This window comes from Hippichthys cyanospilos, chromosome 11 (assembly GCF_059441005.1).
Source record: "Hippichthys cyanospilos isolate Australia breed blue-spotted pipefish chromosome 11, RoL_Hcya_1.0, whole genome shotgun sequence".
Taxonomy (NCBI): Eukaryota; Metazoa; Chordata; class Actinopteri; order Syngnathiformes; family Syngnathidae; genus Hippichthys; species Hippichthys cyanospilos.
In genome coordinates, this window is record NC_142379.1 from 12384493 (window position 1) to 12402266 (window position 17774).

Genomic DNA, 17774 nt, shown 5'->3' on the forward strand with positions numbered 1-17774 from the left:
GGAAGAAGCATTTCTTCTTAACATAAATACTCAAAATCAAACTGTATGAAAACGACTGTGACAGTGGACGTTATCCCTGAATTTACACTGTTACATTACTACCCTCCTGTGATTCCGACGTTTCTACAAAATGGTAAGGCCGCGATAAACGCGCTCCAGTACGGTGGATATGGATGGGAGTGACTGCCAACACACTCAATGTGTCTTTCATGGCTGCGCGTGGCTGCATGCTCGGGTATCTATGGTCAGGTATCTATGGTAGTGTATCTATGGGTTCTTTCAGCGCACGCCACGCCGCCAAGCGTATCGCTGTCATGCCGCTGCAGCAAGCCCTCTGCCAACTTCTAACAGATGAAGAAAAGAATTCTGTTCTGCTTTCTGTGACATCTCTCTCATGTAAGACGCAATCTGACACATATGTGTTGAAAAAAAATGGTTTGACGGTATGTCAGCTGAGTGCTTCGGTACTTTTTGGTTTGATTTGGCACTATACAATTTGGTAGGTGTGTTTGTCATGAGTGAAGCCACAAAAAAACTCTCAAGAAGCCATTTCTGAAAAGACAGAAGTAAAACACAATTTTGGTTTGAAGTGACTATTTTAGGTTTATTTTTCATCGTCCCCTGAAGTCAATGACTTAACATTAGGGATTGTTTAAAAATTCCGCACCCAAAGCCAGTTTGATTTAGCGACATGGAATTCGGTAGGCAGGTCTAATATGAGAAGATCCACCAAAAAGTCTCCGAAAGCAATATTTGAAAAGCCACAGGACGTCTGCTATTTTGGTGGAAAGTAGCCATTTTCAGCTCTCTTTGATGAGCTGCCAAAGCCAATAACTCAACAGGAATAATCGTTTAAGAATTCAGCCTTCGAACCCATTTTGACTTCGCAACCTGGAATTTGATAGGCGTCTCATGAGTAGCGCCTTGAAAAAGTCTCAACAAGCCCCTTCTGAAAAGATAGGAGGCGGCCATTTTGGTTTGAAGAGGACATTTTTTCCTCTCTAAGAAACGAATGTATGCACAAAGAACTAGTTAAGAATTTGGAGTTCGCAAATTTAGAGGACATGACGTCCCAGTAAATGTTTCAAGACACTTAAGCGGCAAACACGAAGGACGTCTGCCAGTTTTGGTATGAAGAAGGCAATTAAGTTGTTTATTCCAAGTTTCTTTTTTTTTTTTTCCAAAAGATAATATGCAAAACTAGAGGGACTTTGCCTGATATTTTTTTGCTCAGCTACATTCAACATTATATGACTCATAGCTGACAAAACGGAAAATGCCTGCAGTCTTAAATTTGACGTCAAATTTTCAGTTTTCCAAGAAAATTGGAAATATGTGTCCCAACAATTTCAGTTCTTAAGTCTATGTTCGATTTTGAAGAAATCCAATAAAATAAGCGCAATAGACCCACTTCTTTTTAGACTTGCATGGCCGTTAAGAATGTTCGCGTGTTAAAAAGCAGAGTCATCCCATCATCCCAAAAGCAAACACGGGTAGTTCCCGTTGAACACTTGGAAAGAAAACAAGACAAAGTGAAGGAGCGAACAGAGCCGCTGGTTGTGAGCAAACACGACTGGTTTAACTGGTTACTGCAGGGAACATTTCATGGAAGCTACCGGAAAGGTACTGCCCAGGGTGGGATGGACTTCTCCTTCTTTTGGAAGACTAACCATCAAAAATCATATAATACAATCTACCGTTCTTTAATACCAAGAAGCATGCTATAATAGTTGTTTAGACATTAAATATTGTAATTGTACCACATTAGAATAGACTCTAGATGAGGTGTAATAGTATATTATATGTGTATAGACATGAGATATGTATGATTAGATGCACAGAATATTAATTATGAATGTAAGTACTGAATTGGTGTTAGATTAGCCATTAAATACTATTTCATTTTCAATATAGTACATTTGAGGTGTATAAGCAGTAAACGTTCCTGTAAATATAAATGAAACCCAAATAGGATATAATGGAGGTACATACACACATTAATTAATGACAGGCAAAATATTAACACTGGAGGTACAGTATATGAATATAAGGAAATAATAATACTCTTTTAAACTAATGGGAAAGGTTAAGTTAGTCCAGACCAAAGTAAACGATAGAGAATGTTGCATAAAATGTTCACTTGCATCTACTACTCCGATGTTGTTTATATGTTTACAAATTATTTTCGCTTGTGTGGCTGTTTACATGAATTTCAAACCTGTCCGTGAGTACGAGATATTGCATGAATGTAAATACAGCAAGACGATATAAATATCACTCGAACCTATTCAATGTTCGATTCCAATGTGAAATGAGTCCAAACATGGAAAAGGAAGCACTTAAATATTCGCCTTAACAAGTCAGCCACATGTTTGCCTGTCTTTATTTTTTATTTTCTGCGCTCTGCTCTGACAGCAACACTTTAAAATGCGAGACGGAATTTGTGATTGGGCGTGCGATCCCTCGCAGTTAAAGGAGAATTCCGCCAAACTCTACAAACAACAACATTGACTTTCCTCGGCTGCGTCAATGAAAACAACAACAGGGGAATCGGACGGCGGACACCCACGCACGCACACAGATATACAATTGTACAAGTGCATATACACACACGCACACTCTTACACTTGTTCCCCACTTCTGGCTAGAAATAGCAAAATAAACAGAAATATGTTAGCTGAAAAGAAAAAGGTCAGAGTGGTTCACAGGCAGCATGGAGGAAAACAAACCTCACTTGACCCCAATGGGACCAAAACAACATCTACGCTTGCGCTATATGATTTTTCTGTCCTTTTTTTCTTACACGGTATTTCACAAAAATGAGCACATCCTTCACAATTTGTAAATGATTACCCGTAGTTATTTAATTCCATGAGAAAATAGCGTGCTATAGTTTTAGCTTTCAATGTGCAGATTTGAGAAATCTAAGCATTTACAGTCCCCTGAAAATAACTGAACATACAACCATTATAGTCAAAATTGCTGGCAACATAAAGTGAATATGCCCCCAAGTGAAAATGTAAAAATTTGGATCTATGAGGCCTCCTCCAGATATAGATAACCATAATACCATTTTCTCCCCCAAAATACAAACAAATATTATTGGGAAAAAAAATAAGCCAACAGTAGAAATTTGATAATGTTTTTTACATATTCAATGGAAAAAGGAAAAAAAAAACACAATTCTATTTTTTCCATTAAAAAGTCAAAACATAGCCAACATATACTGTAACAACAGATAATAAAATAAAAAAAAGAGAAAAAGATCAAGATCGCATCTAAGATCAAGTCAGTTTCTTCACACAAAAAATTGTATTTGGTGTGAAAAAGTCAGATAAAATATAGCGATGATAAAAAGTTATATTATTTCTATTTACCATAGTTGTATTGTGTTTAGAAATTTGTATTGATAAAAATCACACTAGTAGTAGTATTTTTTGGAAGGGGGGGGACTTCAAACCTTGCTATCAATCCTCTCCTGAAATAACCACTTTATGCTCCTAACATCACTGCGTTTCTTAAAAAAAAAAAAAAAGACTAAAATTTAACCCAGAAAAAATATCTGCTCTTGTTAATAATGTGACTTCAAATGCAAATTTCAAAAACATTTCTAAAATGGGTACCAGCCAAGAGAACGAGACCACTTGGTGAAAATCTAAATTCTCGGTTTTTGTGCCTTTTATGTTTATTGTAGAGAGAGAAATAATGTTAATAATTCTTAATAATAATTCTATGAATTTTTGAACACCATAACACCCATTTTGAGAAAAATGCAAAACCTACAAAAGAATTTCATAAGGCCTAGCATGAAAAATTAACTGACACTACTTCACTGTCTTTGACACCATTTTTGTTTTTCCTTTTTCTCGCTCCCTGGTAAAATTTGCATTTTCACAGTGCTCCCCTTCAATTGCCATGAACCAAAATGTGACTTTCTGTTAGAAAAACATGACTATGAAAGAAAATGTTACTATTTTGGTATTAACATTTTTACTTGAAAACATAACTTTCTTAACAAATCTCTATAATATATTTCAGTTTAGCAAGTATTCACATGACATTCGGTAAAACTCTACAACGAAACCTGCTTGTGCAAAAATACCCCCCAGTGTGAAAAAATCTCCATGCATTGAAGCTTTTCCCACTTTTTTATTTCCCTCCATCACAAAAAACACCTCTGTTGCATGATACTGACTGTGTGTCTCTGCATTTGCCTTGCACTGAAATTCACTACAGCGAAAACAAGCCTGCAGCAAAAGTCTAGCTTGGTTTATGCTTGCTGCGCCGTCAGACGATATTCTCCCATACTCTAGGTGGCAGTAAATGGCATGCACAACATGCAAACAACACTGCTCTATAACAGAGGTAGAGAGTCCTAGTAGATTCAAATGATCTAAATCATTCCATGCGTTTTTGACCAGACTCCTCATCTCTCCCCAACGTGGTGCTCGCCAAGAGTTGTTTACGGTATTTAGGTCATGGTAGTACTTTTCAGCCGAATCATAAAGGTGTTAGCACAGGCAAAATTCCACAAGCAATAGTTCGTCTGTCATGTTTTCCCTTCGTAAAGAAATTCCATAAGGTACGCGTTGCAGAAAATATGGCCCGAGCGGACTCTGCGTTGAAGGGCGTTGCTGCCGAAATATCGTCATTTGACGCGCGGAGCTCGCGGACGCATCAAGCTTAAACCAAGCTTAACACTTGAAGACAGGATAAAAGTAATAAAAATGAAAGATGGATGAAGCAAAGTGAAAGAGATAATGCAAGAGATTGACGTAAGTATGAAAATGAAAGCTTATTGTAGATTTAGCAATTTCTTTTGCTCCAAATGGCAAAGTGCCCAAAACTGAAGTACAAGATGACCAGAATTAGAGTGTAAAAATGTTAACATTTGTCTTCGAACATGTTTCAGGATGCAGTTTTACCCTGGAAGATATTAATGAACCGTTTCCACTATTGGTTGTGAGGAAAAACTTACAAGTACAAACAATGCGAGGTGAAACAGAGGACAGCGGGCATGAAGATCGCAATGATCCCGATGATGTTGACCGTTTCTGGCAATGAGTGCGGTTGGACTGGATCATCATTTTGCGTTAATCATTTAAATCAACATAGAAGCGAGAGCGTGACCGTGCGACAACGGCCCGTTTATTTAAATATGACGATAAAATGGGGTGGGGGGGATGCTATGCTAATAGGCTAACGAGGCTGAAAGTACTAAGAGCTAAACAGAGCGGGTCCAGTTGAGCTTGAGGGTACAGTTAGTGCAGCTCCATCCTCCCTACGTTTCCTTCAAAACATCCGCCGCATGAATTAAGACGTCTTACTTCGCCAGCAGCCTCCACCCCTTTGGCCTCCCCCGTCCAATTTCTTCTCATCGACCGGGAAAAAAAAGCTGTTTGAAAGGCTTTGAGTTAGTGTGGCGGCATTTTTTTCCTTTCTCAGAGGCCCAAAAAAGTTGTAAAAGCCATTGGACTCAATGAACAAGCCTAGCTATACCATTTTTTTTTTTACGATAGTGACTGATGAGTTTTTCAATAAGGTGCATAATCAAAGGGATACTCATACTTTGAATAATTCATATGTTGTATGATGCTACAGATCCGATATTTACCCAATATTGGACAAGCATTTTTTTTTTTTATAGTACTAGTGAAAACCGACATATAATTGAGGCCCGTTTGAACACATTTTCAGTACCAGGCAAAGGTTTGGAAACTCTTTCAAATTCATATGGTTTGCAAATGAGGGCTGGATAAAATTACAATTTTGACCTGTCATTCTGGATGTTTACAATTTTAAATGATTTTAAATTAAGTAATAAATCAACCAAACATTTATGTAAAGTTTTCTTCTGTGGATATTTAGACAATGATAATGTATATTGATTTTAAATCAACAAATATTTAAAACTCATAGCTTGTGCATAACTTGCTTAACCCTTGTGTAGAATTGTGTGTATTTTTTGGACACATTCTTCTCTATTCTACTTGCAGTATTTTAGTCAAGGAATGGCAATAGAAGTGTGATAACTACGTTGGTCGCACTATTTCCCACTTTTGACATGACATGACATGTCAACATCTGGGTGAAATTTCAGCTCCCTAGTGTTTTCTTTCACTACTTTCCCTTGATCATCAAAGGATGATCAAATTACTACACAAGGTTTGAATATCACAATAGTGGGCCCCCGGTTTACGAGATTAATCCATTCTGTGAATGGGATCGTAACGCGAATTCGCTGTATGGCGGGCAATCCAAGCATTTGTTAATTAGCTAATGCGTGTAAAACCCCAGGTAAAAACATAAAAAGCGTATATACATATTAAATATTGGTATCAAAATAGTACTGTATAGTGAGTGCTACTTATATATAATTTACATGTATACAATTTAATAACATCATAAATAAAAAATATATAAAGGATTTATTTACCTTTGAGTGACGCTTGTCATGGCCCATTTTACTAGTAAGGGTAGCCCAGGCTAGGCTAGCTTAGCTTTCGTATTTCTTGATTATCTCCAGCTTCATTTCCATATAAATCATCTTCTTACTTCTCTCTTTAACATCACTAGCAATCTTGGGACTGATGGATAACCAATTCAAGTTTGAATTAAGCACTAAAATGCACAATAAATACATTATTAAAAGCACTCTCACGTGATTTCAAGTCTTTAGGCAGCCATGTTTGTGACCCCGTGCGCCGACCAATAGCAGACCAGCATCTTTGTGACACCATCACGCTGACCAATAGTAGACCAGTATCTTAGGGAGTCAAGACATCGACCCATAGCAGACCAGCATTGTAGTGACACGTTGCAGCGGAGGCAGTTTGACGCCATTAGAAAATAAGAACAATTGCCTAAAAATGCCTGAAGAGGGAGGGATAACAACAAAACACAACAAATTGATGTTAATCGTAAAGCGGGCTAAATGTCTTTATGAGGGGAGGAAAAAACTCAGTATTTCACATCGTAACGTGAAAAACACGTAATCCAGGGACGCCATAACTCTGGGGTCCACTGTAGTTATTATTTCAAACATGTCTTATAATTTTAGTTGGCCTTTCGCAGGTCACATAAAATGACATGGCGGGCCTGATTTGGCCTGCAGGCCTTGAGTTTGACACAAGTGCAATAAGAGGTCAAGAAATTTAAGTTACTAATACTTGAAAATGCATAGCTGTGAATTGAAACACATTGCCAGTAATAAAGCATCATTCACATCATAAAGCTGACTGAGAAAATACTAAGATGTGCAAAACATCAAGCAAAAATGTAACTTATAACACAGGTGTCATTATTTTGCAGGATCTCTGTGTAAAACTGGCCATAGAGCAGAATCATGCACTAGGCAGCCAGTTTAATGTTAATAATTATGTATATAATAATGATAGTATTTTTTTTACAGTTACTATAAGTTGGCTTTTACAGAACAAGCCACACATTTCCAGTGCGACCCACAGCGACCTCTGCCTAATGCAGCGGGAAACTTGGCTGTATTACACCACGATTATTCGCCTGTCTCCTCATTGAACGGCATGTCGTCTCTGAAATTTAAACTAAAAATATCGTTTCCCCTCTTCACTTCATACACAAATGTGCGCGCGCACACACACAGCGGCCTCACAAGGCTGCAATTAAAGTGCATTTAATTTTAGTCTCATCTGGCACGGTGCTGGCACAAAGGTAGCAGTGTTGGCCCGAAAGGGACGGAACACAGCGAGGTATTGATGCTGATGGCCGCAGTCTCCTGTGGAGGGAAGTCAGCAAGAAGAAGAAGAAGCGGGCAGAAAGAAACATTGCAGTTTTGTCACCATCGTCTGGAGGGCGTAGTAAGATAAACTCAACGAGTTGACGTACCGTCCTCACGATTAGGACATAAATTGTTTGGGACATTATTTTCAGTCGCTTACAACCATAATTGCATGTATCTTTTCTGGTATGGGTGTTTTTGAGACTTTTTGTGGGGTTAACTTATGAGAGACACGCCTACCGGGTTTCATGTTGCCAAGTCGCACTGGCTCCGGAGGCTGCATTCCCCTCCAAAAAAATCCAGAAAGAAAGTTGAAAATAAGAAAAAACCGTAGAAAATGACAACCTCAGGCTTTGTCTTTTCAGTCATGGCTTTTTGAGATTTTTTTTTTTTGTGGGTCCACATATGATTGGCATGTCAACCAAATGTCATGCTGCTCAGTTAAACAGGCTTTGGGAGGTTTTGAAACGATTGGTTACCTCATTCAATCCCAAACACACATTTATATGTAATAGAATAGAATAGAATAGAATAGAATAGAATAGAATATCTTTATTTCCACCAGACATTTCATCCCAAGTCGGACATTTGCTTTTATTTTTTACATTTATTTTCAGGTGTTTGGCTAAAAGAGGTCTAAAATTGCCTGATACTAAATGAATCAGGTATTAAAGTACTGAATTACCTGAGACTTACACTTAGAAGAAAGTGTCCGGCAATTGATAGGTACTAAAAGTAATCATTTACTTTGGGTACTGAAGTAATCAAATCCCAAGAATAATCAATTACCACTTACATACATAACATACATAATTGATTACTTTAGTACTTGTTTACTTAAGTACCAAAAGTAAATGATTACTTTTAGTGCTTTAGTAATCAATTACTTTAGTTTTTAAAGTACTAAGGTAATGATCCAATTACTGTACTTTAGTTTTTACAGTACTAACGTAATTGTGTCATCCCAGAGTTGACGAGCAAACCTTCGCTTTTCAGATTTTCTGCTGGATCAATGGAACAAGTTTCAGTACATGATTTAATGAAGAAAGAAAGAAAGAAAGAAAGAAAGAAAGAAAGAAAGAAAGAAAGAAAGAAAGAAAGAAAGAAAGAAAGAAAGAAAGAAAGAAAGAAAGAATTAAAAAAAAAACATGTACCAAGGGTTGAATATCTAGGTGCCTAAAAAAAGTAAGTCAAAAATAATTGTCAATTAATTTAGTAAACAGTTCATTGTTGAGTATTTAACTGATCGTTGCACCTCTCCATAATTTTCAAATGTTTCAGAGTCAAAATGGTTTCAGGGGCTGCATTTTTTACATTTTCTATAGCTATTAAACATCTGGATATAGCCAAAATGAAAGAAAAAAAAAGTTATTTCAAACCAAATGGGCAGACATTCTGTGTCTTTTCAGCTACGGACTATTGAGATTTTTTCATGTCTACCAAATATGATGTTGATGTTGAGAGTCGATTTTTTTTACGCCAAAGAACATCAAGGAGAGTAGAATTTTTATCTAATGCGAATAACTGGACATTTAACGAGTGGGAAGAGGACGTTTTTTTTTACAGCTTCGATTCCAGCTCTACCTCGACCCCGCCCTGAGTTTCTGTTCATTGTTGCCGCTTCAGGTGCTGCGTTAATGGTTAACGGTGGGCCGGGCCCTGGCAGTGCGTGCTGGGAGGCGATGGCGGCGGCCACGAAAGAAAACGGTGACATTTGGCTGCCATTATTCATAGTGGCTTTTGTTCCTGCGGCAGGCAGGAGTGTTTGCACTGGGATGAATGGGATGGGGTGTGGAGGGAAGCCATGTTTGGGGGGGTGGGTGGGGGGGTGGCAGGTGAACAAGTCAGGAGGTTAAAGTGTGAGACAACTTTTGAGTACAGGATAAGACACACAAAGGCCTCTGTGTTTCTCTATGGCTCTATCTCACACTTTTAATGGCGGCCTCTTTTTCTTTGCTGCTGGCTTAGTCTGGCACTTGCTACTTGGTCGTATACGTCTCTCTCACACACACACACACGCACACACACATATGGCGAGCACGGTCATGTTTGCATGGTGTGTTTGCACAATATGGTGACGGGAGCAGGGATGTTCCCCTTCCATGAGGGATGCTCTGCTCGTGCACTCGTAACAAACCTCTGAAGCAAGAAGTCATGGCAGTGGAAATATAAAGTACATAATAGTATTTATATCATTTCATTGATTTTCTATTGATGCATACAGTTAATGAAAACGATACTTAAGTTTCTCTTTTCAATGCACTGTTTTTTCTTTCTTTTTTTTTCAAAATTTCTTATAAGCTAAAGGCTTAACGGGGAGTTTAACGGGGAGGACATGAAGTCAGCCATTTTGGTTTGAAGCAACCATTTATTTTTAAACATTTTTTTTCAGATACAATAAGAGTAGAATCAAATATTAATGATCGTTTAAATTGTTCGATGTGAAAATATGAAGTGGAAACTATAATTAAGATTTCAAACTATAATACGAACAATCTGAAATCTTACCACAAATATTTAATGTTAGAATGAGAAAAAACTTATGTTTGGATAGGAAAATGAATATTTTTGAGCAGCCATTATGGTGTGGATGTCATCTTAGGCCACTGTTTGCCTTAGGGCACAGGTGTCAAATTCAGGCTTGGGGACCAGATCTCGCCTGACAAATTATTGAATATGGCCCACAAAAGCTTATTCATCATCTTCTATGACTACCAAATTTTTAAATTGTCACATGAAGATTAATATCTCCAAATATCGCAGCATTTTTTTAATCAAACTCCTTTCAAACAGTTTTTTTTTTTTTTTTTTAAAAAGGTTGTTTATGGGTTAGTCATTTTGACAACTTTAGTTGTCAGGTTCTTCTTGGCTTGATTAGGGTTATATTTAATTTTGACCCAACAATATTTTTAGTGTGTAGTTTTAAAAATAAATGAAAAAAAACCCAAAACAAAGCAAACCCAAAATCAGGTTGATTTAGGGGTTATTCCTTTTGACCCATGAGAAATGAGTAAACCGAAATACAACCCAATTTTGGGTTGTTTCGTGGTTTATTCATTTGACCCAACTTTTTGAGTTGAATAACCCAAAAAACTGTGTCTGTCTTTTCCTGACCCAACAGTTTCTAGGTCACAACTACAATTTGTAATAAAAATGAGTTTGACACTAAATGAACTATGCTAATGCTATATACTGTATGTTATCTGTGGTAACTGCAATCATGTCTCAGATCACAACTAAAAAATGGTTTCATGTGATACAACAGGTGGATAGGATGGTCAAATTGACAGGCTTTGATTGCCATGGATGCCTGGCAAGATTTGTATCTTATCCCAAAATTTGACAGGATGCACATGAGAGGCCTGGTTGTTTATAGTAAAAAGGCGTAAATGCGACCAAAACTAACAATAAGTAAGAGGCCTTAACAAAAGAGAGAGCAAAAATTGTGCAATGTGTATATAAATAATTTCTTTACATGTTTTGGTTTAAGAACGGATGAGCGATTTAGCTGTTCCACAAACAACTAACTATCATTTATTACGTGACAGTAAGCGAAAGCCAGCTCGCGACGCCAACTCTGGGTCCTGCAATAGAGCTTTGCATGCGAAACAGTGCTACCATTAAGGGCTTATGCTTTCGGTGGTTATGGAGTTTAAAGCAGAGAGGCGACGGCAAAGATGCATTATTAAGCGGTGGGCAGCTTAACTCAAAAATGAATAAAGACGGACACAAGTCTTCTAAAGGCCGAAATTGGCTTGAGTCATCACATGTGAGCTGTTGCGTGTTGGCGCGTGCACATGGGGGGTATATATTCTCTCACACGCACACACAGTGGAGTCTCGGAACAATGGGCGGCTTTGACAGAGGCCGACTGACAGGAGGAGATGGGCTGGATCCATTGTCTGCTGTGTTTACTCACAGACTCACCTGGCACTGAGCTAATAGCACACGCTCTATCTATCCATGCAGGGGGGGATCGCCCGCCCCAACCCACACACACACGCAGAAAAAAAAACAAAAAAAAACCCTCAACATCAATTCCCGAGCATGTATTAGGACTGTTAAGAGGCGTCTATGTCAGTGCATGTAGCTCAGCCTGTGTGTGTGAGTGCGTGCGTGTTTAGTCGCACCTGGGTGTCCTGGGAGGTTGTGGTGCTTGTGGAAGAGGGTAAGAGGGTTTATGGAGGAGAAAGAGGTGAAGTTGGGGGGTGGTGGGAGGAGGAGGGAAAGGGGGATTCTTTCAGGTTTTTACTACTGTGCAAACACACACATGCACGCACACGCACACACACACACACACACACACACACAGTTGATAGGTTTGATGGGATCAGTTGGAAGCCTCACATTGACCCTGCCCCAACTCCGCCCTTGTTTGATCCAGAGAAATGGGTGTGTGAGTGTGTGACATTATGAGATTATTTGGATTTTGACAATAACATAAGCACAAAGGTTGTGCACTTATGCACACAAAAGTGTATAAAGGTTGTCAGATTTTTTTAAGACCTATATACTGTTAAACAGTAGTTTTCAAAGATGAACCCCCTCGTGAAATATATTCCAGTCAAACACCTGCTAACCTACAAAATTCATTTTCATGCTCTTACTTTGAAAAGAAAAATGCACTGCTCCTGAGACCCTGTTAAAATCCCACATGATCACTGAAGTGCCTTCCCGTAACCCTAGGGTTATGCGTACCCCCATTTCAGGAACACTGCTGAGCAGTATGTACCAACATTAACAGAACGCCATGTGTACCTACACATTTAGTTTTTATGTCAGTTAGAAATTGAATCAAAAATATTCTATCATTTTCTTTTACATATTTGACGTAAGTATATATTTTACACTTAACCTTATCTAGAAAAAAAAATTCTGGCCCTCAAGTCCTCTCACTCCCGACCTCAAAGGTTCGACCAATCAGACAACGCCGCTGATAAAGTTTTTTTCCACTTTTCAAAATCCTGAGCTAGGCCGCCTGCCAGCTGATAAGACCAACGCGGGACATACCTGCCGCATTAATGATTACTCAACTTGCCTTTATTTTCATATTTCTATTCAGGCACTAACTGGAAAGCCTCTCAGGCCACATAAGTGTGGATTCTTGCGGACGGTCAGCTCCAGCCGGCGGCCATTAACATCAAACAAACTTGAGTGGGCACTAATGGAGTAGAAGAAGGGTGGGGTGGGGGGGGGGGGCATGTTGGTTATCTCAAACGCCATCAGGTCACAGCGCCACACGCCCGACTAGCTGCTAGTGTAAGCGCGGATGCCCGCCACGTGACATCACACAACGGAGAAGACCATTCATCATCACAGTGATTATTTACACAGGGAAATATAAGTTTGTGAAGAATGACGGATGATGAAATGAGCATGCCTTGTTTACAAAGGAAGAGCATTCAATTGCATTTGATCAATTCATCTAAAAAAAAAAACAAAACAATGAATTGTAATTTCGTGAATAAATACTAGCGTATAGAGGTTGTTTCCGTAAAGAATTTAGTATTGCAAGGCTTTTGCTACTGTCAAGTAATTATCACATTTGTCATGTAGGATCCTGTGTTGAGTATTGTGAGAGCTTTATTCCTTGACGTATCAGTTCCCATGCAGCTGCAATGGTCCTTTAGTTTGCCCTACTATGTCATATAAGATGGATGGCTGACAGTATTGAACCACTAGATTCTCAGTGACTCGTTGTCCCTACGTCAAGCTGGCTTCCTAGTTTCCATCTAGGTCTAATTTTGCAAATCTAGTTTCCCAGTCTAGTTTTCAGTGTGTAGTTGCTGCGGTTATGTTGTATTTTTGTGCATTAAAGACTTTCTACTTTTTCACTTGGGTGTACTGTCTGCTTTGGGGTCAAAATTCAGGTCTTCACATCACATTCAACCTCAGAAGCCAGTTTGCTAAGCGACATAAACTACAAATGGAGTGTCTATTTTGAGTGGGCTCGCAAAGGTCTAAACAAGCTATACCAAAAAGACACAGGAAGGTTTCCATTTTATTTTGAAGTGACTTTTTTTAGGGATTGATTACTCTCGATCGCACCTTTTTTTTTCACAGCCCCGAAGCAATTTTGACGTAAAATTTGATAAATACACCTAACAGTAGCATCAATAGTTCCACAATTTTTTTCAAAAACACACGCCGAAATGACAGAGAAAGTCTGCCATTTTTATTCAAAGAAACCACTTTATTGCAATTCTGTCCATTTCCAGGGTTCTCATAGGGAATGTGTCCAAGAGATATTGTGAGATTGCTACCAAATTTAAAAGATGTATACAAGACATATGAATAACACAAATTATGATTTGTTTTTGCCATTGTATGAGGCCGGAGCACAGCGGCGAGGTTGAGTGACCAAAAATCCAAAAATTCTATAAAAATCATCCCCTACCGCTAGTTTGTTGGACATGTTTGTCATGAGTAGATGGAGAAGAAAAAGAAGGTGTTTCAAGAAGCCATGTCTTGAAAGACACATGAAGTCTGAATTTATTTTTATTCAAAGAGACCACTACATGCTCATTTTGGCCATTTCCTGGGGCCTTTCCTTCCACAATGTATTCTGTTATCAAATCCTTAATTCGGTGCAAGTACGCGACGATTGAGGACAGAATTGCAGTACAAGTTTCGAGCTCCTGTGAATGCAACCTACGTTTTGAGGCCGAAAGCCGAACGGCTCAAAAGCGAACGCTGCGGGTCGGCCAGTGACCTGCTGGTTGTCTAGGCTTGATAAAGGAAGTCCTGGTTAATGAATAATGAGCCTGGCGCTACAGGTGGGGCGGGCTCAGGGGGGGGGTTTCGGCCGGGACGCCGTGCTGATAAGAGAGGACGACAGAGTGACTTTTAAAGGGGGGCGGTGGTAAAGGCAGTAAAATACTGTCACCTCACATTAGAGCATCCATGCAGCGATCAAGAGGAAATGAACATCCAGCAAATTATGGAAAAATGTCAATGATGTGATAGGATGATGGCCATTTAAGTGGCTGGATGATTAATTGTCACATTGAGAATAAAAATTGGGAAACCTGTCTTTCCTGCCTGATATATTACCCACAGTTCTTCGCTAAGGGATGTAGAAAAGGATTCCTTTCAATTAATACCATATGAACATAAACAACAGTACAACAACAGATACACTAGAAACACAGTCATTACCAGGAAGTGACGTTGGCCAATCACAGAAGAGGACATCCCATAATGTACAGGCCATGCATAATTACAAAAGAATAAAATAGTGGAATGTGACAGTGATTGATGACATTGAGACTGATAAGGCCGCTGATAGTGACCTAAAAGGGGTTGCCATGACAACCCGCTCACATTCAACCTCGCCGGAGCTCCACTTCCTCAATCTGAATGGCTAAACGTGGGAATAGAGCAGTTGTGTTTATACATGATGAACTCCTTGGCCGTCACTAAAAGGTGTAAAAATCATCTTTGTCACCTGAAACCCTCCCGAGGCTCCAAATCCTGTTTGCCAAAGCATCCAATGGGCTCCTCCTTTAAGAGTTGGACTCCAGCTATGTTTGTGATTCTTGCGTCTTAGCTCAACAATGCCAAGGAAATCCTCAACCATGTAAAAGCTTTGAGGGCTAAAACTCCCAAAGAGTTTAGTACTGGGCCCTCCGTCCACACCGTCCGCACCCGATTCGACCGTTGGGTAATCAGTTACGTGCTCTATCGAACCCCTTATACACAGGCGCATCGTACGGACAGCCCCTCAAAGTCCAATGTGGTCACATACACACAAAAAAAGGTTTCTGTGTAAAATGCACACTACTGTTTTATGTCATAAATGCATGAATGACCTTTCTTACATCTGCTACGAAAGCTTTCCAACACCAATTTTTAAAATGCATAAGCATTAAAAAAAAAAGTTGAGCGTATACCATCAAATTTTCATCTTGTAAAGATCATGAATATAAAAAAGGAAACTATTACACAAGAACCGCAGTATGGTTTTCCAACATATTTTGTTGGGGGGGATTGACGGGTATGCACAGTAAACGGCTCTTCCTGTCCGAGGCGTATCTTTACTCTTTCTCATATGTTTGTTCTTCTATTTTGTAATCATTCAGGCCGATCTCCACTTTCCCGTAATTGGTCCAAAAGTCCAAAGAACTGCACCGGTCTCAGAATCCATCCACCTCTTTTCCTCCCACCCAAATATGGTAATTTAAACATCAAGCCATCTCACATTTTTTCCATAAGTTGTGTTGCGGTCACATGCTCCTGCCACCTGAACCTGGAACCAATTCAAGCCTATGCCAGTTGATCCACTTTCTGTTGATCCCATTGCACGCGTACCCCCAAGGCCTAAGGTGCTATGTCACTTCCTTTTGCAATTTTGAGAGTGCACGCCACGTGACCAGGAATCGATTTTGACGACTGACCAGTTCTTTCTGACCCCCTCCGCCCACATCTGTACGAGCTGGACTCTGAGACCAGGGCAGAGTGAACATGGTAAAAGGTACACCAGTGAAACTTATGGAAAGAGGAGGTTAAGAGGGGCTGGAACGGGGAAACGGACTGGTCCTTTGGCATCAGGTGAAGGTTGACAGATTACCTATTTGCAAGGCTGAGTTGGAGTCCCCTCCAAAAGTATTAGAACAGGAACATACATTCCTTTGTTTTTGTTATATATTGATGGCATTTGGGTTTCAAATCAATCTTAACATCTAACCGTGACACACCCACCACTTCATTTTGTTCATGTTCCTGCTTGGTGACCCACTGTGTTCCGGGTTGCGTACGCACCTACCATGACGTCAAACAGTTATTCATATACTAACAGCTTGTGCTGTATACAAGGTGAGCGCGAATGCACAAGTACACACAACAGGAAGGCGACAGTCAGTTGTCTAAGCGATGCAGTGATGTCATCAATGAGTCATTTTACAACAGACAACCTTGCATGTAATTTATGATCAAGACTAATTTCCTTTACTGTAAAAATCAACTCATGTTGGAATTAATGTGCTACCAAATTAGCTAAAACCGTATAGCAAATAACACTACAGTATGCAGAGTATACTACATGATGGAAACGCATCATGTGACGATTCAGAATGAGGGCTGGGCAGCTTGACTGTGGAAGTCAACGTTTATGACTGTGCCATAACTGGGCCTTGTAGTGGCCATAAATGTTAAATGGGTCTGGGAAGCACAAATGACACACATTGGCTCTAACAATAGATAATAGCGCAACGGCCTTGTCAAGTAAACTGCCTCACAGTACTTATTTTAAACTCTCAATTAAATGGAGGGAGTGGGTTCTCTTCCATGTTAAGTGCTAATCCTGGAATTTCTTTTCTTTTTAATCAAACAATAAATTCTAGTCGCAGTCAAAACAGCTCACCTATTGTGGACACACATTCCACACTTTTAACCCTGGCTGCAGTTGAAAACGTAGTTACTTTGTGTCAACCTTTTTCTTTTTGCACTTCAAGTATCATTTGGCATGAAGCGAGGCAGTATGCCTTTCGCCAGTTTAGGTTTACATTTTTGTGTGTGTGAGCAAATCCTATTATGATGAACAAGATTATATGACTTCTCTTTATATGTAGGAGAACATCTATTATTTCACACATTTTATTTTTAGGTCATATACTCTGTAACCCATTCTGATCTCTGCTACTCTGCTAGCTATTTAATTGTTAATTGTTTAACCATTCATCAGTAGACAGTAACACCTCAAATTAAACTAGTATTTCAAAACAAATGGTCATTGTTACCAAGGATAGCATATTAAAAACAAAAACAAAAAAAAAAACGTACTTCCGATATGGCTTCTCAAGCTACTGCCAATTCTTTAAACATGGCGTCCCTCTCAGCTAGCTAACTGAACGCTGTGGCAACTAACTTATACGTACACTTTTGAATGCCTTTCACTATTTGCACTTCTATCTACTCACCAAGCTCTTTCAAAAAGTAAAACTAGCTTTTACGTTTTCATATGGTCCAACGGCATCTTGATTTTACCTGCCAAAGAGCACACAAACACAAGACAATTCTC

At 39.2% G+C, this 17774-nt stretch overlaps 1 long non-coding RNA gene across 2 annotated transcripts in view; it reads right to left on the minus strand.

Moving 5' to 3' along the window:
- LOC148415979 (uncharacterized) overlaps positions 1 to 17774 on the minus strand; it is a 63845-nt gene that overhangs the window by 12782 nt on the left and 33289 nt on the right. The window contains exons 7-8 of one of the 2 annotated variants that reach the window (XR_015867127.1): positions 6662 to 6873; positions 6437 to 6587 (exon numbers count right to left, since the gene is read on the minus strand). The exons of the other annotated variant lie outside the window; for it this stretch is intronic. This is a non-coding gene — a long non-coding RNA (uncharacterized LOC148415979). The remainder of the gene's footprint in view (positions 1 to 6436; positions 6588 to 6661; positions 6874 to 17774) is intronic. 2 annotated transcript variants of the gene reach the window in all.